This window comes from Orcinus orca, chromosome 3, assembly GCF_937001465.1.
Source record: "Orcinus orca chromosome 3, mOrcOrc1.1, whole genome shotgun sequence".
NCBI lineage: Eukaryota > Metazoa > Chordata > Mammalia > Artiodactyla > Delphinidae > Orcinus > Orcinus orca.
The window spans coordinates 160,166,237-160,187,147 of record NC_064561.1 but is presented as its reverse complement, the minus strand read 5'-3'; positions in this window follow the sequence as shown (position 1 = coordinate 160,187,147).

Below are 20,911 nucleotides of genomic sequence, written 5' to 3'. Positions count from 1 at the left end.
CTATGCTTTAAAACCATTTCTCTAAGAAAGAGAGGTTTATCTTATGAGCTTCAGAGTGTAGACATGGGTAGTCTATATGATGAATTTATAGATGCAAAAGACATGATTGAAAAACAGATGATCTACCAGAAAAAGCTTGTAGATACACAGAGGTTGGACATTTTCAAAGAGCTGGAAGCTAATTCCTACCAGTCTAAAAACCTGCTGTTACTAATAAGTAAAATTCTAAGTATTAACCTTACCTCACACCATATACAAAAATTAACACAAGATCTCTCAAAGACCTAAATATAAGAAGTAAAACTATAAAACTCTTAGAAGGACATATAGTGGTATATACTCATGATCTTGAATTTGGCAATGGATTCAGATATGACACCCAAATCACAAGAAACAACTAAAAAATGGATAAATTTGACTTGATAAAATTTAAACTTTTGTACATCAAAGGCTCTTATCAAGAGAGTAAAAGATAACTCACAAGAATGGGAGGGAAAATTTGCAAATCATATATCTGACAAGGTCTGGTATCCAGAATAAATAAGTCTTAAACTCAACAACAGAAAAATCTAGTTTAGAAATAAAAAAAAGAATTTGAGTTGACATCTTTTTCCAAAGAAAATTACAAAAATGGCCAACAAATACATGAAAAGATGTGTAATATCATTAGTCACTAGGAAAATGCAAATCAAAACCACAATGAGATACCACCTCACACCCACTAGCATGGCAACAATAATAATAATCGTACTGAAAGTAAAACATGGTGGCACGAATGTGGAGACACTGGAATCACTGGACATTGCTGGTAGAAATTTAAAATGGTTCAGCCACTGTGGAAAACAGTTTAGTGTTTCCTCAAAAAGTTAAACACAAAATTATCACATGATCTAGCAATTCTAGTCCTAGGTTCACTAGCAAAAAATTAAAAAATAGGTATTCAAGCAAAAACATATACACAAATCTGTATAGCAGCACTATTTACAATGGGCAAAAAGTGGAAACAACCCACATGGCCATCAACAGATGAATGTATAAACAAGATGTAGTGTATCTAAACAATGGAATAGTAGTCAGTCATAAAAAATGAATAAAGTGCTGATATCTACCACAACATAGATGAGCCCTGAAACATTAAGTGAAAGAAATCAGACACAAAGTTCACATTATACAATTCCATTTATGTGATATATCCCAGAATAGATAAATCTATGGGGACAAAAAGCAGATTAGTGGTTGCCAGGGGCTTGGGGGAAGAAGGAATGGTGAGGGACTGCTTAATGGGTAGAGGGTTACCTTTTGGGATGTTGAAAATATTTTAGAACCAGAGATAGATTATGGTCATACAACATCATGAACGTACACTTTAAAATGGTAATTTTGTGTTATGCGAATTTTTCTTCAATAAAAATGTTTTTTTTAAAAATTAACATTAGTTCAAAAAATTCTAAGTATTCCATGATCAAATGCTTCTGTTCAGAGTATACTTAGCTTGATGTCATCACATTGGACTAACATAGGGGTGAGTGTAATATAGGCTTGACCAAAGTGGAGCTACAAGCCAAAGTGAATGTTATGTTTGATGGTATTCAGTTCTACCACCATATAAAAGAGTGAAAATATCCTACTGTACTATGTGAAGGAAAAAAAAGTCATTGTTATTTTTATTAAGTATTAGATGATGCCTATTTAATTAGCCTTATTGTTTTTACATTCTCCTTTTAAAAACACATTTACCTATTTTAAGAATATCCAATAATATGGCCTACAAACTATAAATATCAAATAAATATTTTTAAAATTAGGTTAAATAAATTGCTGTATCAGAAGACAGAAGGAAACATGCTAAAATATTGTTATATTTTTCTTTCTTTATAATTGGTTTAATTAGTAATACCAATTACTACTAACTGCCACTGCTAATTAGCCCTATTTAAATAATAGCATTTATGTAAAAAAAGTAAATACAGAATAAAACAATTTCAAATAAACACCTATTTTTCCTATATTTATGTTAAAATAACAATATGCATGTATATACTGCTGATTATACATTATATAAAAAATTTTGATCTTGTATGGTTGTGTCCTGGGTTGACCTAAAAAGTTGGTTATCCTATTCAGAGGGTTTTATGGAGTAATGAAAAAAGTATACTCCTTTAGGGGAAATTCACACTTGAGGATTTAGGAGTAAAGAAGCATTACATCTACAGCTTGCTCTCAAATGGTTGAAAGACTAATGATAATGGGTATGGATATAGATACAGATGATATAGATACAGACACAAATACATGCAATTAAACATTTTCAACAAAAAAATAAATTGGAAAAAAATCACTCGTAAGTTACTTTAATTCTTTAGACATTATACACTAGCAAAATTATTTTAACTCTATGTCCTTTGTGTTCTTGCATAAGCAAACATATATATGAAACTCTTTGAATTTTAATCATTATAAATAAATGATCTTACTATGCCCCTCAAAAAAGTTTGGTGAAAAAATATACCCTTAGCTACTCTAGGACAAAATAGGATCACATCATATTCGAATTAGCATCCGCTGGCACAGAGCCTGGCACAGTGCTGCTGTGAAGACAGATGGCCAATAAGCAGCAGATGACGGGAGAGAAGAGGGACACATGAGACAGGACCGGAGCTGATCTGCCTATCCACTGTGTGGCATTAGGCAAGCTACTGGACATTTCCGTGTCCCCATTTTTCTCTGTAAAGCAGCAAAATCAGATTCTATGATCCATCCAGCTTTAAATAGTTATTTCTTTAATTCCATGGACAAGTAACATAAATATGATCATTTGACTCTGTGAGGCATGTGCTGAAGTTAAAACAAGTAAAGGGGCAGTCTTTTCTTTATGATTTACATTGCCATGTTCTGACATACCAACAAAAGGACTGAGTATGTGAAGAGAGAAACCACAGATGTTTGGATGTTCACATTGGCTTATTATCAAGATGCTGAGCCTGACTGCTTTGAAGTGAAAAGCAAACGAAAGATCTCTGGAGGATGAAGCTTCCCTTGAGATTTCTCAAATGTATTCGGTTCTGGCAGGGCCACTCAGCCCTCCAGAGCATTATTCTCTTACAACCAAAACAATTGCCCATATTTTGAAGTGAAATTCTGAATAATTTTTTGTTCTAATTATTCAAATAGCTCCACGTACTTCAGTTTAAATGTCCTTTAATAAAACTGATGTCATGCCCTTAAATTTTCCTGAAAATTGTATAGATAGAAGGACATTTAGATAGAGATATGCATATATACATAGTTTTCTCAGGGAAAATATAGTATACTTATTTCCAAATTGTCTTATTATCTTACTTTTTATTTATCCATGAAGAATGTACAATATAAGTTTTAAAAAGATGCAGGTGGACAAGTAAGGTATATTTCAACTTAGTTCTTGTTTTCTTTAAACATAATTCAACCAATAGTCAAATCTATTCTTAGTACCTCATCAATTTTATAAAGCTGACTTGATTGATAGTGTATTACACTTGAATTCATCCATAGGAATGGTGAAAAACAGATTTTATATTCATACTATTTTATTAATACATTGATATTTATTTTCATGTTGCTATCATTTAATTATGGCTCATATCTCACTGGGATCCCCAAGGAGGTGCAAAATCTCCTCCAGTTTTAGGAGCATCAGGAGGCCAAGAAGATGTAGAAAGGATTTGTCTTAGGGGCTTTGAACTTTGTAGGTCCATATTTTAACAGTTGTGTCCCAAAAAAGAATAACTAATTCTATAAGACATTAATAGGCATTCAGAAAATAAAATCATTTCGTGGTCAAATTTAGGTAGTACAGCATCCTAGATTCCCTTCTTGGAAATCCACAATACCCAGCTGCATTTTAAAGTTCTGAGAAGCCCCCAAGTGAAATAAATCAGTAAAAAAAAAAAAGGGGGGGACCTGAGTCAGCTTTTTAAGTTTATCAGGCTTCCTCCTGCCTGTCAGCCCTGGTCCTCCCTTACTGCCTGGGGATCCACTGTACTCTAAACCCAGCTCTGGCCCAGTCTACCTTTGAGCACCTTTGGGAGGTTGTGGGTTGCCCAGAATTTTCTGTAGACCCTCATAGTCTATAGACTCTAGCCTCTATGGTGATTCCTTAAAGAAAACATAAAAATCATTTAATTACTAGAACAAATTATTATTGATGTCCTCCAGGCTTTAAAATGATTCTTAGTCTATTTCTTACTCAACCTTCCTCTGCTGAAAATTTAGCAGGGCTGTCTTAAAATATCCCTAAATCCTAATATCAAATAATCACTGGTTGAAGGGAGGGGAGATCCTTAAAATCTGAAAACTTATCTGGATACAGGTACATTCTAGCATTAAAATCAGGTTCAGTCTGATGTATGCTCTTCTACTAATCCCTTAAATTGAATTTAACTTTGCCTTCTCTACTTTTTTTTAATGTGAAACTGAACTACATTCATGAAAGTGTTTCAAGCTGGGAAGGTTGTATACTCAGGAGGAAGTTCAGTTGTATCTTCTATACATAAGTTACCTTCTTTTGGGCTTTAATCACCCACCACATTTGTTGTTGTTGTTTTCATTTCTGTTTCTTGGTGTAGTGTTCATTTTGGGTGATGAGGTAAATATTTAAAAAATATGAACCTTGATGTTTTAAGGATGAAGTGCAACAGTGGAAATGGAAAAAGAAAAATAACATTCTCTGTACCCATCTCTCAGGCACCTGATCTGTGTTTTCTCATTTAACACTCAACAATCCTATGAGTTGGGCACTATATTCTCCAAGTTGAAGATGAGGATCTAAGTTCCAGATTTTCTTTTTTCAAAAAAGAAGATGATCAGCAACTATATTCTCTAAATTTCCCCGATATATCAATAGGCTATAAAATGGTTTGGTGAAATATAATATTCAAATATTAAGTAACTGACACTAATAAAATCATTATTTATTTGAAGTTAGCTCATTTGTTTACTTTTTTGTGAAATTCTGACCCTTCCTTTTGCCCTTTGATACTACATTTACATTATACTTCAAATCTGAAATAACAATTGGTTATATAATTTAAATCATAATTTCCATAATATTTACTTACTCCTTATTCAGGACTGATCAGTAATTTTGGTAAGGACCTCCCAGATTATCTGAGAGGAAAGTCTGATAATGTCCTCTAACTGTTCTATTCATTTAAAAAGAGTACTGTCTATCATTTAAAAAGGAAGCAAAATAATCCCAGATATCCATGCTACATAATGATAAATGATCTAGCATTAAGAAAAGCTGGGTATGAGGTGAGTTTATTTCCAGAGGGTTCATGCCAATCACCCAACTGACTTGATCAATACCATTCAGTATGATACAGTACAATTCCAACTGGAAACCCACAATAAATAAATGGTTGTTGAAATCAAAGCTGGCCAAATTCTTGCCAACCAGTTAATTGTATTTAAGTGCTCAACGTTTAAACACTCACACGGATTTACAGGTTTACAGAAGCAAATGTAAACTTTCTAGTTCTAAATTCATTGAACAAGCAAGGCGCTGTGAAAGTAAATTACCACTAAAGTCAATAAAGTCAATAAAGTCAAGTTCCAGACACCCTACACTATATGTCAACATATCAAAACTAATAGTAATGATAGCAATTTAACAAATGGTTTGAACTGATCTTTCAGTGATTGCTTCAATAAAGCTCCTACTTCTTTTTTTTTTTTAATCTTTATTGGAGTATAATTGCTTTACAATGGTGTGTTAGTTTCTGTTTTATAACAAAGTGAATCAGCTATACATATACATATATCCCCATATCTCCTCCCTCTTGCGTCTCCCTCCCACCCTCCCTATCCCACCACTCTAGGTGGTCACAAAGCACCAACCTGATCTCCCTGTGCTATGCAGCTGCTTCTCACTAGCTATCTATTTTACATTTGGTGGTGTGTATATGTCCATGCCACTCTCTCACTTCGTCCCAGCTTACCCTTCCCCCTCCCCTTGTCCTCAAGTCCATTCTCTACGTCTGCGTCTTTATTCCTGTCCTGCCCCTAGGTTCTTCAGAACCATTTTTTTTTTTTAGATTCCATATATATGTATTAGCACATGGTATTTGTTTTTCTCTTTCTGACTTAACTTCATTCTGTATGACAGATTCTAGGTCCATCCACCTCACTACAAACAACTCAGTTTCGTTTCTTTTTATGGCTGAGTAATATTCCATTGTATATATGTGCCACATCTACTTTATCCATTCATCTGTTGATGGACACTTAGGTTGCTTCCATGTCCTGGCTATTGTAAATAGAGCTGCAGTGAACATCGTGGTACATGACTCTTTGAATTATGGTTTTCTCAGGGTATATGCCCAGTAGTGAGATTGCTGGGTCATATGGTAGTTCTATTTTTACTTTTTTAAGGAACCTCCATACTGTTCTCCATAGTGGCTGTATCAATTTACATTCCCACCAACAGCACAAGAGGGTTCCCTTTTCTCCACACCCTCTCCAGCATTTATTGTTTGTAGATTCTTTGATGATAGCCATTCTGACTGGTGTGAGGTGATACCTCATTGTGGTTTTGATTTGCATTTCTCTAGTGAATAGTTATGTTGAGCATCCTTTCATGTGTTTGTTGGCAATCTGTATATCTTCTTTGGAGAAATGTCTATTTAGGTCTTCTGCCCATTTTTGGACTGGGTTATTTATTTTTTTGATATTGAGCTGTATGAGCTGCTTGTAAATTTTGGAGATTAATCCTTTGTCAGTTGCTTCGTTTGCAAATATTTTCTCCCATTCTGAGGGTTCTCTTTTCATCTTGTTTATAGTTTCCTTTGCTGTGCAAAAGCTTTTACGTTTTGTTAGGTCCCATTTGTTTATTTTTGTTTTTATTTCCATTTCTCTAGTAGGTTGGTCAAAAAGGATCTTTCTGTGGTGCATTTCTTTGCTAAAATTTTAGTAATCTGCTCTTCTATTTATCAAAGGGAGTAATTTAAAAGTAACTGTAGCCTGAAATTTGAGCAGAAGAAGTAAACAAAAATTTTCCCCTTGTCTGTAAGGTTTTTATTTGAAAAAGACCAGTGAATGGAATGCATCGATGCTCCATATTGACTACGGATATAATATACCCCTCTCCTGAAAAATGAAGAATGCAAATGAATGGAAACTGGCTTTACAAAGGAAATGAATAGGTATTCCAAATCCTTATAAATTTCTTGTTTCTTCAGCATACATAACTAGATTTTATGCCATATCTGAAACATTTTAGAACTATGTAATGCATCAGTAAGAGCTACTAATTATTGAGAGGTAATTACGTGACAGATACTGAGATAAATGCTTTACATACATTGAAAAAACTTTAAACAGTATAAAATGATACCTATGAGGGAGGTCTTGGTAACCCCATTTCACAGATTATGGAAATTAGATTTTAAACATTTAGTAAGTTGTCCACAATAACACTGTTGAAGAATGAATGGTTCAAGGATAATCCAATGTAACCACTGGAACTACTGCACTCTACTGCCTTTCTGATTCTCCTTATTATGAAGCATAAATTTTCTATATAAATGGCAGCATTTCTTTGCCTGCTGTTGTGTAGTGTAGACTCAGTCTTCTAAAGAAACAGTGCGAGTACAGTTGTATGAGACGCAGGATGCTTTAGAAATACCCAGCCACCTGGAAAACCATAACAAATATGACTTGGTAATCAGCTGTTTCCCAGAGCTGTGATGTCTCACATGTCAGAAGTGGTAAGCACTTCCCAGAGCTCTGACAAAATTACACCCAAATGAAATTTCTTCCTCACCAGGGAAACTCGAGAACAATGAATAACACTGGTACAGCATTTACAAACCACAATCCTGAATGCACAGGGATTTTTTTTTTTCCTCTCTAAACAACCACCAATAAACAAATCCTTAGACTTGCCTATGGGGAGTGATGTGAATGCAATCCTTACAGCAAATGCTATGGTCACAACAGTAATTACAGAAAAAAAAATGACTTGATACTTCGATCCAAGGAATCAGACACTAGACCAATCTAAGTCTTGCGATGGAAACCCAGGTGCAGATTTACGTATGTGCACAGAAATGACTTTACTTCAGCTCCCTTTTGAGTCCTCTGCCACTGTGCTGAGTTCAGACTTCTACAGGGAGTAATCATGTCTAAGTCTCTGGTATGTCACTTCTCTGCATGGCTCTTGGACATGCACAAAAGTATTGCAGATGCCAGCTGTGCTCCAGGCTGCAGTATGCTGATCAGAAATTCTTTCCTGTCACTAAAGAATAAACCTGAATTGAGACTCAAAGAGGGAAAAGGGAAAATGCTCTCACTCCTCTGGGGTTTTAGCAGTGGCCATAGGCTTCAATAGTAAAAATATGGGAAAATAAAGCTGAATTATCATAGAATCTGTATAGTTTTTCACCCCAATTTTAATGTAGTCAGTTGGCTCAGTTAATGATACATATCTTTCAACATACTTAGTTGGCACTACATGGCACATGAACTATGGTTAAATTACCTGTATTTGATCATGTAATTTGGCAGGATTCCAATGAATATTTTTTGGAATGAATGAATGGATCACTGATATAACTAAACATACATTTTACAAGTTGAAGTAACATCTTTCCTTTACGCCATAATTATGGGAATGCAAACTGAAAGTAAATACATATATTTACTTTTACTCAGACCTTTTGACCCTACTCAAGTGAGAAAACCTCCCCAATTCCTAAGAAATTAGTAGAATGCCTTTAATTTAAGTGGAGCTTCCCTCTTCCTGGGATTCTAGAAGCATAGGATTGGAGCTGGAGTGAGACTTTTCCTGTTCAAGTGACACACTCCACAGCAACAGGAAATATTCAAATGTAAACACTGAAGAAGGAAGGATATTGACTATAATTAACTGTAAAATTACTAGGAAAGGAGAAAAAGGGTGAATTTCAATGGCAAATAACTTAAATATTCTCAAAATTTTGGCACGTTATGTATATGAAAATAGACATAACCGATTCCTTCTATAAAGTATCACTTCACTAAATTTAGCCTAGCGATGTGATCAAGACATCTAGATTTTTTCCCCTTAAAGGAGTATGGAGAAAGTTGGAGGGGATAGATAAAATATAATCGACAAAATGTTGATAGTGTTTTGTAACTCATGGGGGTTTATTGCACAAGTTTCTATGTATGTGGTGGTACCTTACAGAAAAGCAAACAGAATGTATTTTCTCTACAAGTAAAAACCATTCTTATCTTTTCTAATGTTTTCTCATTCCTATTCACTCTCATTCTTTATGTTTGTTTCGTTTTAAAGATTCATATTGTACCTCTAGAAATTATTAAATTGTTTTTACTATGTTACTTGAAATAATATTTATGTACTGGTAGATTATAAATAACATATTAAGTATGCCTAACAGAATGTCTAGAACATTGTAGTTGATAAATATATTATAGATATTATTTTTATTAACTTCTATAATAGATTTAAAGGATTTTTAAAGAAGATATGAGTATGACATCACCAAAATAAAAATAAGTTTTTTCAAGTTCCCAAAAGTTATGGGTGTATAAAATCTCCTATCAATTTACCCTTACTGCATCAAAGACTGCATCTTGATTCCTGCAGTTTGTGACAAAAAAATTAACTTGTGAAACCAACAAATAATCAAGATGGTATCACCTAATATGCAAATAGCTAAAAATTCTGTTACATTCTAATGATGTTTGGATTCACCTAAAGGTTAGATCTCTTTATCACTATTTCTTAATTATTTAGGGAATAAGGGGGAAACATTTGGCATCATTTATACAAACTACAGAAATTTGGCAGAATATGAAAATAATAAAATAATTCAAGGCATTTATTAAAATTTATTCATAACTCTAAGGTGGTGACATTAGGAAATGGATAATTTAACCCTTGTATAAATTATGCAATTGAGTATAAAATTGCAATGTTTCTAATGTAGAAACATAACTAAGAAATAAAACTGATCACTTTCATTGTTCCCAATGAATTTTTTTAAATACACTTAAACTAAGGTTTTAAATAATTCATTTTACCTATGTGATTTCAGAATAAAGTCTTTAACTGAGAGATACATGAAGGAATAGGAACAAGATAAATATAATTAAAATTACCATTCAAGAAAAGGAAAGGCATTAAGGATTCTCAATGACAGTTGGTCACTAGTGAAAAAAGTCCTGGCGGGCTAGAATTGCAAAATTCCTTTCCTGGCAATGAAATGAGTTCCTCATATAAATTGTACCTCAGCATTCTGGGAGTAGCACCTTTCCAGTTTCTTCTGTTGCCATGGTTTGCCCTCTTAGAGATTATTTCTTCTCCTTCATCCCTTGGGGACATATAAGAAATGGATGTTTGGGCTTCCCTGGTGGCGCAGTGCTTGAGAGTCCGCCTGCCAATGCATGGCACACGGGTTCGTGCCCCGGTCCGGGAAGATCCCACATGTTGCGGAGCGGCTGGGCCCATGAGCCATGGCCACTGAGCCTGCGCGTCCGGAGCCTGTGCTCCGCAACGGGAGAGGCCACAACAACAAGAGGCCCGCGTACCGCAAAAAAAAAAAAAAAAAAGAAAGAAATGGATATTAGAGAGTGGATTCTCCCTAGAGGCTGTCTATTTTCTCCTTGCTCGTCGTTGGAAACTTGAAGGTTGCTTTTGAAATTGAAAAAAACACAGGTTTTTTTTTATGGTTTCTTTGGTAACATGACTATCTCAAAATATATTAAGCATCTGATCTATTTGCTTGCAGTTGGTGCCATATGCCAATAACCATATCCAAACTTCTTTTCTGGACTTAAAAATTATGTTAACTCTTATTTTACTGGCTTACTTGACTGGCTTTAACACCTAATTCTCTGGGCACAGAGGTAGCCATAGATTTTTTAATGCTGTGAAGCCCCAAATTTGTGGACCTTTCCATATCTTTCTCTCTCTGTCTACACACCTAAAAATTCTTGCCTGTGACAGATGGTCGTTTTTTATATAATACTTTGTTAAATACAGCTAGAAACAGGTATGATATGCCAACATTATGGCTCTATATAACAATTTCCCTCAAAGCTGTAGGCACTGTAGAACATTTTCCTTCCAGGTCACTGTAGATGACAATTTTACAAATGTTTGGCCAAAGCCTCACAGGTCCTAACTTGCAGCATCATTTCCCTACATCTGTTACCTAACCACTAAACCAAAGCCACATATTTTAAGGATCTATTATGTGGCACTTATTCCTGGGATCAAATACTGTGTCAGGCAGGGTTCAGTGCAGGAACCATAAGCCATTGCTATGTTTTAAGCATAAAGAAGAACACAGAGAAATAGGCTCTTATAAAACCTTATAGGAAATAAAGAAGCATGTTCAAGCCTGAGCCTCTTAAAAAGATTCCAAGCATAGAGAACCGGCTCATCAGGGGACCTACTTCCTTTGAAATCACCACTGGGGACTGTTCATCATGGCCTACATCTGCCACCACTGCTGTAGCATCCTGAACAAGACAAAGCTAAAGACTCAGCATAAATCAGGGAATATGGAGTCAAATCAAGAAGCCAATGCAACCCCCACTGTTTCTTGACACCTAGGAAGCTAGAATTAAATACTGAAATCTGCGTCAGGATAACGATTACTTTACTAGCTGATTCACAAGGCGCTATAGCACTATATGAATAGCATCTTTCTCTAACTTGTACTTTTCAAATCTACATGACGGATTTCCTTTGCACAATTTAATTCACACCAAGAACACTAACTCCAAGGGAGTGTGGAGAGAAAATTCAAAAAGATACTACCATGGCCAAAACGAGGTAATAAAGGATAGAAGCCAACTGTGTGGTAATGGCTGTGATAGGAAGAATTCTCCGTCCCCTAGTTATTCCATCAAATGTTAATCTAGTTACTGCTGAGAAGGGATTTTGCATATGTAATTAAGATTCCGATCCTTTTAAAAAATGTTTTTATTGAATATATTTGACTTATAATATTGTGTAAATATAAGGTGTACAACATGTTAATTTGGTACATTTATATATTGTTATATGATTCCCATTGTAGTGATAATTAGCACCTCTAGCATATTACATAATTATCCTTTCTTTATAGTGGTTGGAATAATTAAGTTCTAGTCTCTCAGCAAACTTGGTGATTATAGTATACTGTCATTGTCTATATTCACTATACAGTATTGTTCATTAGTTCTGTAGGGATTATTTACTATTCATTGCAAACTCGGACCTTAAACAGTGTCTGTCTTATCCCCCTAGCCCACATCTCCTGGTAGTCACCATTTTATTCTCTGATTTTAAGTCTGGCTTCTTTAGATCCACATATAAGTGGTATCCTATAGTACTTCTGTTTCTCTATCTGACTTATCTCACTAAGTATAATGTATGTGCTCAAGGTCCATCCATGTTGTGACAAATGCCAGGATGTCCTTTCTCATGGCTGAATAATATTGCATTCTGTGTGTGTGTGGAGGGGGGTGTGTGGGTGTGTGTGTAACTCCTTTATCCATTCACCTGTTGATGGATCCAACCACTATAGAAAACAATATGGATAGTAGGATACAAGATTAACATTCAAAGATTGGTTGCATTTCTTTACACTAACAATAAAATGTCAGAAAGGGAATGAATGCAAAACACCAATACCTTTTAAAATAGCACCAAAAAAATAAAATACCTAGGAATAAACCTGACAAAGGAGGTGAAAGATTTATATGCTGAGAACTATAAAACATTACTAAAGGAAATTAAAGAAGATTCAAAGAAATGGGAAGATATCCCATGCTCTTGGATTGGAAGAATTAATATTGTTAAGATGGCAATACTACCCAAAACAATCTACTGATTTAATGTGATCCCTATCAAAATACACGACACTTTTCACAGACCTAGAACAAATTATCCAAAATTTACATGGAACCATAAACGACCCAGAATTGCCAAAGCAATCCTGAGGAAAAAACAAAACAAAGCAGGAGGCATAACCCCTCCAGATGTCAGACGATACTACAAAGCTACAATAATGAAAACAGTGTAGTATTGGTACAAAAACAGACATACTGATCAATGGAAGAGAACAGAGAGCTCAGAAATAAACCCACACACCTACGGTCAATTAATCTTCAACAAAGGGGGCAAGAATATAAAATGGGAAAAAGTCTCTTCAGCAAGTGGTGCTGGGAAAGTTGGACAGCTTGTAAAATCAATGAAGGTAGAACACACCCTCACACCATGCACAAAAATAAACTCAGAATGGCTTAAACACAAGACATGACACAATAAAGCTCCTAGAAGAGAGCATAGGCAAAACATTCTCTGACATAAATCATACAAATGTTTTCTTAGGTCAGCCTCCCAAGGCAATAGAAATAAAAACAAAAATAAACAAATGGGACCTAATCAAACTTACAAGCTTTTACACAGCAAAGGAAACCATAAAAAAAAAAAAATGAGAAAACCTACTGAATGAGAGAGTATATTTGCAAATGATGCAGCACACAAGGGCTTAATGTTCAAAATATACAAACAGCTCATACAACGCAACAACAAAAAATCAAACAACCCAATCAAAAAATGGGCATAGCACAGGGAGATCAGCTCAGTGCTTTGTGACCACCTAGATGGGTGGGATAGGGAGGGTGGGAAGGAGACACAAGAGGGAAGAGATATGGGTATATATGTACATGTAGAGCTGATTTACTTTGTTATAAAGCAGAAACTAACACACCATTGTAAAGCAATTATACTCCAAAAAGATGTTAAAAAATAAAAATAAATAAATAAATAAAAATTTTAAAAAATGGGCAGACGACCTTAATAGACATTTCTCCAAAGAAGACAGACAGATGGCCAGTAGGCACATGAAAAGATGCTCAACATCACGAATTATTAGAAAAATTCAAATCAAAACTACAGTGAGATATCACCTCACACTGATAAGACTGGCCATCATTAAAGAGTCTACAAATAACAAATGCTGGAAAGGGTGTGGAGAAAAGAGAACCCTCTTGCACTGCTGGTGGGAATATCAGTTGGTACAGCCACTATGGAAAACAGTGTGTAGGTTCCTCAGAAAACTAAAAATAGAATTACCATTACCATATGATCCAGCAATCCCTCTCCTGGGCATATACCCATACAAAACTATAATTCAAAAAGACACATGCACCCCTATGTTCATAGCAGCATTATTCACTATAGCCAAAACACAGAAATAACCTAAATGTCCATTGAGAGATGAATGGATAAAGAAAATGTGGTACATATATATAGATAGATAGATAGATAGATAGATAGATAGATAGATAGATGATGGAATACTACTCAGCCATAAAGAAGAATGAAATAATGCCATTTGGAGCAACATGGATACAACTAGAGATTATCGTACTAAGTGAAATAAGTCAGAAACAGAAAGACAAATACCATATGATATCACTTATATGTGGAATATAAAATATGGCACAATGAACCTCTCTACAAAACAGAAACAGACTCACAGACATAGAGAACAGACTTGTGGTTGCCAAGGGGGTAGTGGGATGAGGGAGGGAAGGACTGGGAGTTTGGGATTAGCAGATGTAAACTATCATATAGAGAACAGATAAACAACAAGGTCCTACTGTATAACACAGGGAACTATATTCAATATCCTGTGATAAACCATAATGGAAAAGAATATGAAAAAAGGATGTCTCTATGTGTATAACTGAGTCACTTTGTTGTACAGCAGAGATTGGCACAACATTGTAAAGCAATTATACTTTGACTAAAAAAAAGAAAAAAATATAGAGAGACTCCTCAAAAAATTAAAAATAAATCTGCCATATGATCCAGCAATTCCACTTCTGGATATATACCCAAAGGAAATGAAAACAGGATTTAGCAGAGATATATGCACTCCCATGTTTATTACATCGTTATTCACAATAGCCAAGATATGAAAACAAGATTATGGTTCTGAAAAGATACATTATCCTGAATTATCCAGGTAAGTCCAATCTAATCATATGAACCCTTAAAGGCAGAGAACATTCTCTGACTGGAGGCAGAAGAGATGCGGCAAAAGAGGAAGTCAGAGAGATACAAAGCTTGAGAAGGACTCAACCTTGGAAGATGGAGGAATGAGGCCAACCACCAAGGAACACAGGGGCCTCTAGAAGCTGAGAAAGACCTTAGGCCAGCATCCGGCAAGGAAATGGCAACCTCAGTCCTACGGCCACTCTGTGGGTCTGAATTCTGTGAACAATTTGTATGAACTTGGAAGCAAATTCATGCCTAGAGCCTTCAGAAAGGAATGCAGCCCTGCTGCTCCCTTGATATTGGCTACGGGAGACTCTAAGCAGAAAACCAGATGAGTCACTCTGTGCCTGAACTATTTTTTACACCACTTTATTGAGGTATGATTGACATGCAAGAAGATGTGCATATTTCACGTACACAACTCAATGATTTGGGGGTAAGTATACACCTGTGAAACTACCACCATGTGCCTTAAATTCTGACATACCAAATAGCGAAATAAAAAATGTGCTGTTTTTGCTCAATACATGGTAATCTGTTACGACAGCAATAAAAAACTAACACACTAACAGGCCATTAACACACTACACTACACACACACAAACACACACACACACACACACACACACACACACACACTCTAAAAAAGGTCAGGGTAGAGGATTCAGAGAATAGATAAGTCAAGAACTCCCAGAGTTCTCAGAGAAGATTCCACAAAGAAGATGGGACGGTGTATCTAAGGCTTAAATAAATATAGTAGGGTAGAGAAGGAAAGAAAGTTTATGAGTGACAGAAATGGCCTAAGTTAGGAGTCATTCAAGAAACTACAAATCAGGGCTTCCCCAGTGGCGCAGTGGTTGAGAGTCCACCTGCCGATGCAGGGGACGTGGGTTCGTGCCCCGGTCCGGGAGGATCCTGCGTGCCGCGGAGCGGCTGGGCCCGTGAGCCATGGCCGCTGGGCCTGCGGTGGTGAGAGGCCCGCATACCGCAAAAAAAAAAAGAAACTACAAATCAGATCCATTTTTTTGGAGAAGGGGATGGCAGAGCTGATGTTGAAGGACAAAACTGGGAGGAAAAACTGAGACCAGCATGTGGAAGAGCTAAGTCAAGAGCTTAACAAATTTCAGAAAAAAGATTCACATCACAGAATAAATCCCAAATGAGAAACGTTGAGACAAAGCAGTGTATTGCTATAAAATAAAGTACTATTCAAGTTTTTACCAAGATGTTTCAGCTGGTCCATCCAGTTTGCCCTATTATCTCTGCATTTTCCTTCCAACCTGTGGAAATCTTCACCCCAGGAAACCAGCCTCTTAACATTTCTGTACGTAAATTTGCTGCTGATGTATGCCTATCTATGTCTTATAGTTGCTTACTCTTATTTACGATTATGTCTATACAATAACGTAAATGAACCAAAAGGAATAAGGACATTATGTGAGAAAGCTCGCTATGCCTACATATGCCTGCCAGAGATCAGAAGAGGAAAAATATGTTTTCCTTAATTTGCATAGTCACACTTCTAGCACACGGGCGCTACCTTTTCCCATAACAAATCGCTTGCATATTACACAATAACTTTCTATCACTCAGTTATTTAATTCCACTATCCATTCAGTAGTAGTCAGATTTTATTTAAGTATATCTGATTAGTATTTATCCTTTTAAAATCACCAGATTCCCTGACCCCACTTTCATCAACAAATAGTTTTTAATTTCCCACTGAAGTATGTCAATATGACTAGAACACACACATTTGAAGTACATTCATTTTTGCTTGCCAGCGTAGAAGGCTGGTTCTGGATAAGCATCTGTAAACTGAGAAATACAATCACAAAAATAAACAAACACATGCAAAGCCTTTTAGCAGGTTCGTAGATGCCTGTGGAGCTGCCATCCTCAGATGATGCATCCAGCTCATTTCATGCCTCCAACTGGAACAGCGTTGAAGAAAAATGCAAGGAAATTAGGTCCCAGTTTTGGTACATGCTACCAACAAACTCTGTATATTTCCTTCTTTCCTCCGCAGAATGGCAGCATTTCATGCTAACATGAGACATCAAATTTCTCATTTAAAGTTAGATTTTCAAACACTGTATCTCAAACAATTCACTTGCTATAACTTCAAATACATTCAAATTGGGAGAATCAGCTTCAGGTGTGTGAATATGAACATTTAGATTTTAAAGCAGACATTTAGTACTTTCTCTTATTATTTTAATTTGGCCTCATATTTGGACTATTTTAAAGCTTTTTTAATGCAAATTAAAACTTTTTTAGAAAGACATCTACTGTCACAATAAGTTTTAATATATCAAAGGTACAGCTAATAGATCTAACAGAAAAGCCAACAACAATATTCATCTAAAGTTTCAAATGTTGTACCTATTTTTAAATTTGGTAAACTTCTAGAGATATCAGAAACTTATTTTCTCCTCTGGAGAGTATTTTAAACAGAGGAGGAAAAAACTCTAGACGATTTCATTATACAATGTCAATTTCCCTGCCTCTTTTAGACCTGGGATAAGAGAATTTAGACTAACTTTTCTAATCAGTCTCTCTTGCTCCCACTTGGAAACTTCCCCTCCTCTCACCTAAAAACCCTAGCAATGTTTTAAACACAGAAGACAAAAAAAAAAAAAAAAAGAAAGAAAGAAAAAAAAACAAATGGTTTTATTTTAATTTGGCTTATGTTGTCACACAGAATTGATTAGCTTTCTTGTAGTTACATAGAAAGTTTAGCGCTCCCAGTCCAGGCAAGAAGGATGTGCTGATATTCAAAGTTACTGAGGATCTCTGTGCAGATGACTTAAACCACAGTATAAACACACGGCTCGTCGTTATCTGGCATTTCTCCCAGTTGCCTTCTTTACCATTATTTTGTGAGCATTTCTAAATACTGACCTATGTCTAAAATGTGCTTGAAGATGAAACCTTATTTTATTTCTTCTAATATCTGGGATATTCCAACCCAAATTAATATATCCCTGGAGGGCCTCACCAATAGAACATCAAAATATTAAGAAGCAAACTTATGAAGTAGACATCAACAACGAATTGTCATGTAACCAAAAGCTGAGGGTTTTCTCAAAAATTAGTGGGTTTTGGGCTTCCCTGGTGGCGCAGTGGTTGAGAGTCCGCCTGCCGATGCAGGGGACGCAGGTTCGTGCCCCGGTCCGGGAAGATTCCACATGCCGCAGAGCGGCTGCGCCCGTGAGCCATGGCCGCTGAGCCTGTGCGTCCGGAGCCTGTGCTCCACAACGGGAGGGGCCACGGCAGTGAGAGGCCCGCGTACCGCAAAAAAAAAAGAAAATTAGTGGGGTTTTTTTCTGGTAGACCCAAAATCATCAAATCCTGTACAACTTCAGAAAGTGTTAGCACAGTTGAAATTATAGATCTTTGGCTGAAAAGTATTTACTTATAATCTATGCAATTAAAACCTGATGATTAGGCCTATCTCTGGATTTTTTTCTTTATTGTAATTTACTGAAAATATTTCTTCACTCAAACAATAAAAAATGAAGGTTTGAAGATGGCAGCATGTGCTCTAATTTAGAAACTTAAGAATTTGGGGGTGTTTCTGGAAACTGTTTGTGCTCTTTGTTCCCTTATAATAACTTCATGCTAAATAGGTTATCACAGTTAATTACTTTGACACGGCTTCTGTTTGTGAATTGGAAAGAGGATAAAACAGATAAACTTCAGAGAACTTCAAATACTTGGAGGTACAGTTTAAAAGAAATGGGGTCGATATGAATTAAGAAGGTAGATATGTTTAGAAACTGGAAATACTCAGGTGTATTGACTTACAGAACAATCTACGTATGAAATCTCCTTAATCATACACGTCCCAGACCATTAATTACTATTATATGTAATTATTACAAAAAAGAGATTCTCACTTTTCCTAACATTTTGGAAATTTGACAGTAACTATATGTTTCTCCTGTAACGAGAAGCCTTAGAATGTATTTGTTATCAAATCTCAAAGGAAACTAAAACTAAAAATGGTTCTAATCTAAGGAAAGACTAAAAACGCAAATTCTTGATGTGAATATGGTTTTCTTAAATTTATAATCAGAACCCATTAGAAGTCCTTCAGACACAGGTGAGACAGTTCCTAGAGAACAGGAGGAGCAGAAGGCTCATTCTGTTATCTCAGCCTTCATCATCCACAGAAATTTCTAAGTTGGCAGAGCAGATGCACAGGTTAATAAAGACATTACAGAAAAGATTTTCAACATGAGATTCTCAGACGGTTATACGAACCCTGCTGCTCTGAGCCCCAGGTCTGAGAAGTGGGTCATATGCTCTTGCTTAAGTTCACCAGCTCAGTAGTATTTGAGAATAGACCACCTGTTAGGTGGGTAATGTACCCCAGCGGGAGGTCTGCACTAGCACCGAAAGGTTATCATGAAACTTATCCCTCGTTTGCCCTCTTTCTATATTTTATCAGCAGTAGAAATGTTGGAAGATGGTAGAAACATATAGCACTTTTCCTCTTGGGTAAGCATTTTAGAGTTTGAGAGCCCTAGATTCTTCTCACAGAAGTGACCGTGAGCTGTCAGGAACTAGCTTTCAAGCACAGCAGGAACCTTGATAAACAGAAGGAATAATATCTCCATATGCAACTCTGAATACTGAGAATAAAGGGAAGATAACAGCAAATGAAGGATATTATTGAAAACACAGTTTAAAGTGGAACCTTTGAATGTTTTCCTCCCTTGGAAGGTTGTAACGATTTGCTCCAAAACACACACAACCAAACATTGTTTTTATTGTGTTCTTATGAATTTGTGATAAGGTGCCAGGGTCTGAACATATGAAAAAGCGAAGATGATAACCGCAAAGATTAGTATCCTGAGGAAAATGAAACAGTAGGTGTTTAGGTGCATATGAAAGCGTCTCAATAAATTTCTTGTATCTGAAGCTTGTGATCTTTTATTTGATAAATAAAAACCAAGACAGTGAATAATTTGATTAGACTTTGTAATATATTTACCTTATTGACAATAACCTATCTAAATTCAAAGGCTATCTAGAAGTTGAGACAGTAGTTGGTATTTCTGCGATGCAGTAGCTAAAATTTCAACAAAAACGCAAATGTCTGAAACAAGGGTACAGAGACTCTGCAATGTTTTCTATTTAAAATGCACTTCTTGGGCCCTCCCAAACAAAACTTCTTATGCTCTTAGCCTCCCCCAACTGGATATACTTCAGGGATCAAGGCTCTACTCAGTGACCTCTCTGCACCTCAATTGCTTCTGCATCCCTCTTTGATATGCCTTTCTCTTAGAGAATAAAACATTTGAGTCCACCACCTACCTTAGGTGTGATTCCAGGAAGCAAACTCTGAGAACTGGAGGTGCGTGTAAGTGATTTATTAAGGGCAGGCTCCCAAAAAAATCTGTACAAGGAAGGGGTGTGGTGTAGGACAGTGAAGGAGAAGACCCCAAGCTAGGGCATGTTTTCAGAAAAAGGCCCAACCTAATCATTATCAGACTTCCCAACAGTAATACTTACTGCTAAAATACAACAGAATAATTAGTTCTGAGAGAAAACGATTTTAAACCAAAAGTTCTTTCCATTACCAAGTGTGGTAACTACTTCCATGTCCACCAACAGATAGCCTGAAAACACACCCAGTTAAAAAAAAAAAAATTCTGTGATGAGTATATCAGCTAACATTGGAACTGTTTCAGTAGAGCTCTCTGGTTGTAAAGGTCTCTGGTGCAGAGGTCTCTGGTTGAAAAAAATACATGTAGCCATGAACTTGTTAACATATCTATACTTTCTGAGAAACTTCGTGCTGAAAACTAACATAGCCTCCCGTTTGCCCCTGGAATACCTGAAAGATACAAATGCAAA